At 44.0% G+C, this 11,042-nt stretch overlaps 1 protein-coding gene and 1 long non-coding RNA gene across 4 annotated transcripts in view; one reads left to right on the top strand and one right to left on the bottom strand.

Moving 5' to 3' along the window:
- The window catches only part of chst1 (carbohydrate (keratan sulfate Gal-6) sulfotransferase 1), a 54,013-nt gene that overhangs the window by 41,475 nt on the left and 1,496 nt on the right, over nucleotides 1–11,042 (bottom strand). The window lies entirely within an intron of this gene.
- LOC122557683 (uncharacterized) overlaps nucleotides 1–11,042 on the top strand; it is a 52,041-nt gene that overhangs the window by 18,700 nt on the left and 22,299 nt on the right. The gene's annotated exons all lie outside the window — the stretch shown is intronic.

An 11,042-nucleotide genomic window follows, 5' to 3' on the forward strand; every position in this document is an offset into this window, starting at 1 on the left:
ACACTGAGACCGTAACTGGACTGTATACCATACTGAGACCTTAACTGGACTGCATATCACACTGTGACTGTAACTGGACTGGATATCACACTGAGACCGTAACCGGACTGGATATCACACTGAGACAGTAACTGGTCTTTATATCATACTGAGACCATAACTGGACTGGATATCATATTGAGACTGTAACTGGACTGTATATCATACTGAGACCGTAACTGGACTGGATATCATATTGAGACTGTAACTGGACTTATATCATACTGAGACCTTAACTGGACTGCATATCACACTGTGACTGTAACTGGACTGGATATCACACTGAGACAGTAACTGAGCTGTATATCACACTGAGACAGTAACAGAACTGGATATCACACTGAGACCGTAACTGGACTGGATATCACACTGAGACAGTATCTGGGCTGTATATCACGCTGTGACTCTAACTGGACTGGATATCACATTGAGACGGTAACTGGACTGTACATCACGCTGAGACCATAACTGGACTGTATTTCACATGGAGACTGTAACTGGACTGGATATCATACTGAGACAGTAACTAGACTGTATATTACACTGAGGCCATAACTGGACTGGATAGCACACTGAGACAGTAACTGGACTGTATGTCACACTGAGACCGTAACTAGACTGTATATCACACTGAGACTGTAACTGGACTGGATATCACACTGAGACCGTAACTGGACTGGATATCACACTGAGACTGTAACTGGATTGTATATCATACTGAGACCGTAACTGGACTGCATATCATACTGAGACTGTAACTGGACAGTATATCACACTGAGACTGTAACTGGACTGTATGTCACACTGAGAAAGTAACTGGACTATATATCACACTGAGACAGTAACTGGCCTGGATATCACACAGAGACTGTAAATGGTCTGTATATCATACTGAGAAAATAACTGGACTGTATATTACACTGAGCCTGTAACTGGACTGTATATCACACTGAGACAGTAACTGCACTGTATACCATACAGAGAAAGTAACTGGACTGGATATCACACTGAGACTGTAACTGGACTGTATTTCACACGGAGACTGTAACTGAGCTGGATATCATATTGAGACAGTAACTAGACTGTATATTACACTGAGACCGTAACTGGACTGGATAGCACACTGAGACAGTAACTGGACTGTATATCACACCGAGACCGTAACTGGACTGGACATCATACTGAGACTGTAACTGGACTGGATAGCACATTGAGACTGTAACTTGCTGAGACTGAAACTGGACTGTATATCACACGGAGACTGGAACTGGACTGGATATCACACTGAGGCTGTTACTGCACTGTATTTCACACGGAGACTGTAACTGGACTGGATATCACACTGAGACAGTAACGGGACTGGATATCACACTGAGACTGTAACTGGACTGGATATCACACTGAGACCGTAACTGGACCGTATATTATACTGAGACCGTAACTAGACTGGATATCACACTGAGACCGTAACTGGACTGGATATCACACTGAGACCGTAACTAGACTGGACATCACACTGAGACCGTAACTGGATTTGATAGCACACTGAGACTGTAACTGGACTATATATCATACTGAGACCGCAACTGGACTGTATATCACACTGAGACCATAAATGGACTATATATCACACTGAGACAGTATCTGGACTGTATATCACACTGAGACTGTAACTGGACTGCATATCACACTGAGACCGTAACTGGACTGGATATCACACTGAGACCGTAACTGGACTGTATCTCATAGTGAGACCATAACTGGACTGGATATCACACGGAGACTGTAACTGGACTGGATATCATACTGAGACAGTAACTGGACTGTATATTGCACTGAGACCATAACTGGATTGGATATCACACTGAGACAGTAACTGGACTGTATGTCACACTGAGACTGTAACTGCACTGTATACCATACAGAGAAAGTAACGACTGGATATCACACTGAGACCATAACTGGACTGGATATCATACTGAGACAGTAACTAGACTGTATATTCCACTGAGACCGTAACTGGACTGGATAGCACACTGAGACAGTAACTGGACTGTATATCACACCGAGACTGTAACTGGACTGGACATCATACAGAGACTGTAACTGGACTGGATAGCACATTGAGACTGTAACTGGACTGTATATCACACTGAGACCATAAATGGACTATATATCATACTGAGACTGTAACTGGACTGTATATCACACGGAGACTGTAACTGGACTGGATATCACACTGAGACTGTAACTGGACTGTATATCACACGGAGACCATAAATGGACTATAGATCACATTGAGACAGTAACTGGACTGTATATCACACTGAGACTGTAACTGGACTGCATATCACACTGTGACTGTAACTGGACTGGATATCACACTGAGACCGTAACTGGACTGGATATCACACTGAGACTGTAACTGGACTGGATATCACACTGAGACTGTAACTGGACTGTATATCACACGGAGACCATAAATGGACTATAGATCACATTGAGAGAGTAACTGGACTGTATATCACACTGAGACTGTAACTGGACTGCATATCACACTGTGACTGTAACTGGACTGGATATCACACTGAGACCGTAACTGGACTGGATATCACACTGAGACTGTAACTGGACTGTATATCACACGGAGACCATAAATGGACTATATATCACATTGAGACAGTAACTGGACTGTATATCACACTGAGACTGTAACTGGACTGCATATCACACTGTGACTGTAACTGGACTGGATATCATACTGAGACGGTGACTGGACTGGATATCACACTGAGACAGTAACTGGGCTGTATATCACACTGAGACCTTAACTGTACTGCATATCACACTGTGACTGTAACTGGACTGGATATCACACTGAGACCGTAACCAGACTGGATATCACACTGAGACTGTAACTGGACTGTATATCACACTGAGACTGTAACTGGACTGGATATCACACTGAGACCGTAACTGGACTGTATATCATACTGAGACCTTAACTGGACTGCATATCACACTGTGACTGTAACTGGACTGGATATCACACTGAGACCGTAACCGGACTGGATATCACACTGAGACAGTAACTGGACTTTATATCATACTGAGACCATAACTGGACTGGATATCATATTGAGACTGTAACTGGACTGTATATCATACTGAGACCGTAACTGGACTGGATATCATATTGAGACTGTAACTGGACTTATATCATACTGAGACCTTAACTGGACTGCATATCACACTGTGACTGTAACTGGACTGGATATCACACTGAGACCGTAACTGGACTGGATATCACACTGAGACAGTAACTGAGCTGGATATCACACTGAGACAGTAACTGGACTGGATATCACACTGAGACTGTAACTGGACTGGATATCACACTGAGACTGTAACTGGACTGTATATCACACGGAGACCATAAATGGACTATAGATCACATTGAGACAGTAACTGGACTGTATATCACACTGAGACTGTAACTGGACTGCATATCACACTGTGACTGTAACTGGACTGGATATCACACTGAGACCGTAACTGGACTGGATATCACACTCAGACTGTAACTGGACTGTATTTCACACGGAGACTGTAACTGGACTGGATATCATACTGAGACAGTAACTAGACTGTATATTACACTGAGACCGTAACTGGACTGGATAGCACACTGAGACAGTAACTGGACTGTATATCACACCGAGACCGTAACTGGACTGGATAGCACATTGAGACTGTAACTGGACTGGATAGCACATTGAGACTGTAACTTACTGAGACTGAAACTGGACTTATATCACACGGAGACTGTAACTGGACTGGATATCACACTGAGACAGTAACTGGACTGGATATCACACTGAGACTGTAACTGGACTGGATATCACACTGAGACCGTAACTGGATCGTATATCATACTGAGACCGTAACTAGACTGGATATCACACTGAGACCGTAACTGGACTGGATATCACACTGAGACCGTAACTAGACTGGACATCACACTGAGACCATAACTGAACTGTACATCATACTGAGACCGTAACTAGACTGGACGTCACACTGAGACCGTAACTGGATTTGAGAGCACACTGAGACTGTAACTGGACTGTATATCATACTGAGACCGCAACTGGACTGTATATCACACTGAGACCATAAATGGACTATATATCACACTGAGACAGTATCTGGACTGTATATCACACTGAGACTGTAACTGGACTGCATATCACACTGTGACTGTAATTGGACTGGATATCACACTGAGACCGTAACTGGACTGTATCTCATACTGAGACCATAACTGGACTGCATATCACACTGTGACTGTAACTGGACTGGATATCACACTGAGACGGTAACTGGACTGGATATCACACTGAGACAGTAACTGGGCTGTATATCACACTGAGACAGTAACAGGACTGGATATCACACTGAGACTGTAACTGGACTGGATATCACACTGTGACTATAACTGGACTTGATATCACACTGAGACCGTAACTGGACTGGATAGCACACTGAGACAGTAACTGGACTGTATATCACACTGAGACCGTAACTGGACTGTATATCATACTGAGACCTTAACTGGACTGGATATCACACTGTGACTGTAACTGGACTGGATATCACACTGAGACCGTAACTGGACTGGATATCACACTGAGACAGTAACTGGACTTTATATCATACTGAGACCATAACTGGGCTGGATATCATATTTAGACTGTAATTGGACTGTATATCACACTGAGACCGTAACTGGACTGGATATCACACTGAGACAGTAACTGGGCTGTATATCACACTGTGACTGAAACTAGACTGGATATCATACTGAGACCTTAACTGGACTGCATATCACACTGTGACTGTAACTGGACTGGATATCACACTGAGGCCGTAACTGGACTGGATATCACACTGAGACCGTAACTGGACTGGATATCACACTGAGACAGTAACTGGACTTTATATCATACTGAGACCATAACTGGGCTGGATATCATATTTAGACTGTAACTGGACTGTATATCACACTGAGACCGTAACTGGACTGGATATCACACTGAGACAGTAACTGGGCTGTATATCACACTGTGACTGAAACTAGACTGGATATCATACTGAGACCTTAACTGGACTGCATATCACACTGTGACTGTAACTGGACTGGATATCACACTGAGGCCGTAACTGGACTGGATATCACACTGAGACAGTAACTGGGCTGTATATCACACTGAGACAGTAACAGAACTGGATATCACACTGAGACTGTAACTGGACTGGATAGCACACTGTGACCGTAACTGGACTGGATATCACACTGAGACTGTAACTGAATTGTATATCACACTGAGAAAGTAACTGGATTGTACATCACGCTGAGACTGTAACTGGACTGTATATCACATTGAGACAGTAACTGGGCTGTACATCACGCTGAGTATGTAACTGGACTGTATTTCACATGGCTGAAAATGTGTTGCTGGAAAAGCGCAGCAGGTCAGGCAGCATCCAGGGAACAGGAGAATCGACGTTTCGGGCATAAGCCCTTCTTCAGGAATCCTGAAGAAGGGCTTATGCACGAAACGTCGATTCTCCTGTTCCCTGGATGCTGCCTGACCTGCTGCGCTTTTCCAGCAACACATTTTCAGCTCTGATCTCCAGCATCTGCAGACCTCACTTTCTCCTGTATTTCACATGGAGACTGTAACTGGACTGGATATCATACTGAGACAGTAACTAGACTGTATATTACACTGAGACCATAACTGGACTGGATATCATACTGAGACAGGAACTGGACTGGATAGCACACTGAGACAGTAACTGGACTGTATATCACACAGAGACCGTAACTAGACTGTATATCATGATGTGTGTGGAGGTGCAGGTGAATTTGTGGCGGATATGGAAGTGTCCCTTGGGGCCTTGGGGACTGGATATCATACTGAGACTGTAACTGTACTGGATATCACACTGAGACCGTAACTGGACTGGATATCATACTGAGACTGTAACTGGACTGTATACCAAACTGAGACTGTAACTGGACTGTATGTCACACTGAGAAAGTAACTGGACTATATATCACACTGAGACAGTAACTGGCCTGGATATCACACAGAGACTGTAACTGGACTGTATATCATACTGAGAAAATAACTGGACTGTACATTACACTGAGACTGTAACTGGACTGTATATCACACTGAGACAGTAACTGCACTGTATACCATACAGAGAAAGTAACTGGACTGGATATCACACTGAGACCATAACTGGACTGGATATCACACTGAGACTGTAACTGGACTGTATTTCACACGGAGACTGTAACTGGACTGGATATCATACTGAGACAGTAACTGGACTGGATATTACACTGAGAAAGTAACTGGGCTGGATAGCACACTGAGACCGTAACTGGACTGGATATCACACTGAGACTGTAACTGGACTGTATTTCACACGGAGACTGTAACTGGACTGGATATCACACTGAGACTGTAACTGGACTGTATATTACACTGAGACTGTAACTGGATTTGATAGCACACTGAGAAAGTAACTGGACTGTATATCACACCGAGACCGTAACTGGACTGGACATCATACTGAGACTGTAACTGGACTGGATAGCACATTGAGACTGTAACTGGACTGTATATCACACTGAGACCATAAATGGAATATATATCATACTGAGACTGTAACTGGACTGTTTATAACACGGAGACTGTAACTGGACTGTCTATCGCACTGAGACTGTAACTGGACTGTATTTCACACGGAGACTGTAACTGGACTGGATATCACACTGAGACTGTAACTGCTGAAAATGTGTTGCTGGAAAAGCGCAGCAGGTCAGGCAGCATCCAAGGAACAGGAGAATCGACGTTTCGGGCATAAGCCCTTCTTCAGGAATGATGAAAGTGTGTCCAGCAGGCTAAGATAAAAGGTAGGGAGGAGGGACTTGGGGAGGGGCTTTGGAAATGCGATAGGTGGAGGCAGGTCAAGGTGAGGGTGATTGGCCGGAGTGGGGTGGGGGCGGAGAGGTCAGGAAGATAATTGCAGGTTAGGAAGGCGGTGCTGAGTTTGAGGGATTTGACTGAGACAAGGTGGGGGGAGGGGAAATGAGGAAACTGGAGAAATCTGAGTTCATCCCTTGTGGTTGGAGGGTTCCCAGGCAGAAGATGAGGTGCTCTTCCTCCAACTGTCGTGTTGCCATGGTCTGGCGATGGAGGAGTCCAAGGACCTGCATGTCCTTGGTGGAGTGGGAGGGGGAGTTAAAGTGTTGGGCTACGGGGTGGTTGGGTTGGTTGGTCCGGGTGTCCCAGAGGTGTTCTCTGAAACGTTCCGCAAGTAGGCGGCCTGTCTCCCCAATATAGAGGAGGCCACATCGGGTGCAGCGGATGCAATAGATGATGTGTGTGGAGGTGCAGGTGAATTTGTGGTGGATACGGAAGTGTCCCTTAAGGCCTTGGAGGGAAGTAAGGGGGGAGGTGTGGGCACAGGTTTTGCATTTCTTGCGGTTGCAAGGGGAGGTGCCGGGAGTGGAGGTTGGGTTGGTGGGGGGTGTGGACCTGACGAGGGAGTCACGGAGGGAGTGGTCTTTTCGAAACACTGATAGGGGAGGGGAGGGAAATATATCCCTGGTGGTGGGGTCCGTTTGGAAATGACGGCGGATGATATGTTGTACATGGAGGTTGGTGGGGTGGTAGGTGAGGACCAGTGGGGTTCTGTCCTGGTGGCGGTTGGAGGGGCGGGGCTCAAGGGCAGAGGAGCGGGAAGTGGAAGAGATGCGGTGGAGGGCATCGTCGACTACGTCTGGCGGGAAATTGCGGTCCTTGAAGAAGGAGGCCATCTGGGTTGTACGGTTTTGGAACTGGTCCTCTTGGGAGTAGATGCGGCGGAGACGAAGGAATTGGGAATATGGGATGGCGTTTTTTCAGGGGGCAGGGTGGGAGGGACGAAGGAATTGGGAATATGGGATGACGTTTTTACAGGAGGCAGGGTGGGAGGGACGAAGGAATTGGGAATATGGGATGGCATTTTTACAGGGGGCAGGGTGGGAGCGACGAAGTAATTGGGACTGTAACTGGACCGGATATCACACTGAGACCGTAACTGGGATGTATATCATACTGAGACCGTAACTGGACTGGATATCATACTGAGACCGTAACTGGACTGGATATCACACTGAGACCGTAACTGGACTGGATATCACACTGAGACTGTAACTGGACTGTATATCATACTGAGACCATAACTGGACTGTATATCACACTGAGACCATAAATGGACTATATATCACACTGAGACTGTAACTGGACTGGATATCACACTGAGACCGTAACTGGACTGGCTATCACACTGAGACAGTAACTGGGCTGTATATCACACTGAGACAGTAACAGGACTGGATATCACACTGAGACAGTAACTGGGCTGTATATCACATTGAGACCGTAACTGGACTGGATAGCACACTGAGACAGTAACTGGACTGTATATCACACTGAGACAAGAACTGGTCAATGCATCACATCAACAATGACTGAGCCATATATCACACAGACTGTAACTAATGTAAATCAAACTGAGGCAATAATTAGACTGAACTCGCATAGAATAAAACAGTAGTTGAGCTGTTTCACCACAAATACTAATAGAATAATACAGGGATACACATAGTACATACAGACTGTTGGCCTCACTATCTCACTCAATAGAATAATATCTGATCTTTAAAACCCTGCACTACTGCAGTCTAGTTAACATGCATCATTAAGATGAGGACTGCACATCACATACTTGGGAGAACTAATCAACACCCTAACAGGATGTTTAAAGTACACATAAACTGTAAATGGGACTGTATGTAATAAGCCTGCAGTATAACCAAGGTTATTCTTAATACAATGGCATAGTATGTGACAATATGTGCACAAAGATAGAAATCAGAATGTAGATCTCACAAGCAGCAAAGAAACTACACATTATGCAGCATAACAATGGACAGTCTCTAATAAATCCTAGTCAGTAACAGACATATAACCATTCAAAGTGATAGTAATGTACTTATTCATAATGAATCAGGATGGAAATGGGAATGGAAATTACAGCGATTGTTCAAGTACCTGGGTAAGTACTCACATACAAGGTTGAGAATGACAACAAAATGTCACAGATTGGATCAGTAACTGGGATCACATACAGCACTGAGACAGTAACTGAAACATAACATCATAGACTGGGACAATAATCTCAACTCAAAGTCTTGCAAAAATAAAGTAATAATAACAACATGTATTATACAGCTTGTGTAACATGATTACATCCAAGGAATGTTATAAAGCAAAATGTAACTTTGAGCCATGTAAGTTGATAATGGGGTGGATGGCAAAAGCTTCTCACGTTACATTTTAGTGGAGCAAAGGAGCTCTGGGAATTCCAGAGTTTAGGACATAGGCACTAATGACACAGCAACTGCAATCTGGGATGCTGAAAATATCAGTATTAAATGGTAACAGATATCTTGCAGGAATTATGGGCTTGGAAGAGATTACAGAGATGGGATGCACTGAAATTATGGAGGGATTTGAAAATGAAGAAAATTAAAATCAAGGCATTGCTTGACTGGGAATAAATACAGACCAGCACACACAGTGGTGGGTTATTGGGACTTGGTCTCAGTAAGCAGAAAGGCAGCAGAGCTTTCAATAATGTGAGGTTTATGAACTTAGAATGTAGACAGTCGGCTAGCAATGTGATGGAATAATGTGGTTTAGTCAAAAATTATCCAATGTTAGCAAGAAGAAAGTGACTGATCTATATTTAAGAATTGACTCAACAATCATTTTAATTCAATCCAGACAGCTGACCATTTACAAAACCATGTTGAAATCGTATGGGATCTTCGAGATGCAATTGACTTTAGCAGTCAGGAATGAATTGTTCCTGTTGCAGTGCAAGAGTCTCCAATGTGGGTTTGAGAGCCCAGTCACTGCATATTACTCGAAAAACCCAGTGGATCACAGTCTCGAAGCTGTAGATGTCCAAGCTACAGATGATATTATGACTCCTTGCTATAAAGAATACTTACTGCTGGATATTAAAGTGAAATTAAATTAGAACAACTCAACAATTCGTTGCAACTCTGCAAATCAGGACTAAAAATAATTTAGTATTATAAAAGTACATTTTTTTTTACCAGACATTGCTGGATGACCAATACACACGCGGTACGACTGAGAGACAAGTGCTAACCCTGCGCATGAAGTAGGGGACAGCGGCTACCCAATAGGAGGGGTCCTGTGGCGCACTGGCAGTGTATCTACCTCTGACCCAAGCAGCTCCCAGTTCAAATCCTACCTGTTCCGGAATTGTATAAGAGTTTAGAAAATTCGGTGGGGGCTGAGGGATTGGAGGACTTTGAAGCTGGTCTTGCGGTAATGTGTGCAAATAATTGCTTTCTTTGCGTTTGCAATTCTGGCTGAATCGTCTATACAAAGGATGTTCCCAATAAAATGAAAGCCCATTAAAACAGACCTATATTTGTAATGTACATACAGCAGTTTTAAATGCAGGTTAACCAGGGCTTCGGGGATGTCTGATGACACTCGCTCCTAGCTCAATTGTCTTGTGAGAAATGATTTCAACTGAATTTTTTTAAAAAAGCGTTGGCTAACCGAGACTCTGGTGTAAATATTCCCCAGATTTCTCACCAGTTCCTGTGTATGTCGGTATGTTATGGAAACAATTTAAAACTGTCTGGCTTTTAATGGGGGTGCATTGATTTTGCCACGGTCTCCGCGCTGCTCCACTATAGCTGCTTCACGGTCTGTTTGCTGCTGCTGTATTTTCGCTCACTATTTGAAGTTTTAAATGGTGAGAGAAGGGCTTAAAACGCCCTCTAGTGAGCAAAGCTATTCTGAGTCTCGTCCAACACATGCTGGGGGCGA

Source organism: Chiloscyllium plagiosum, unplaced genomic scaffold, assembly GCF_037043375.1.
Source record: "Chiloscyllium plagiosum isolate Xiang-an unplaced genomic scaffold, Cpla_swu_hap1 HiC_scaffold_18, whole genome shotgun sequence".
Classification (NCBI taxonomy): Eukaryota; Metazoa; Chordata; class Chondrichthyes; order Orectolobiformes; family Hemiscylliidae; genus Chiloscyllium; species Chiloscyllium plagiosum.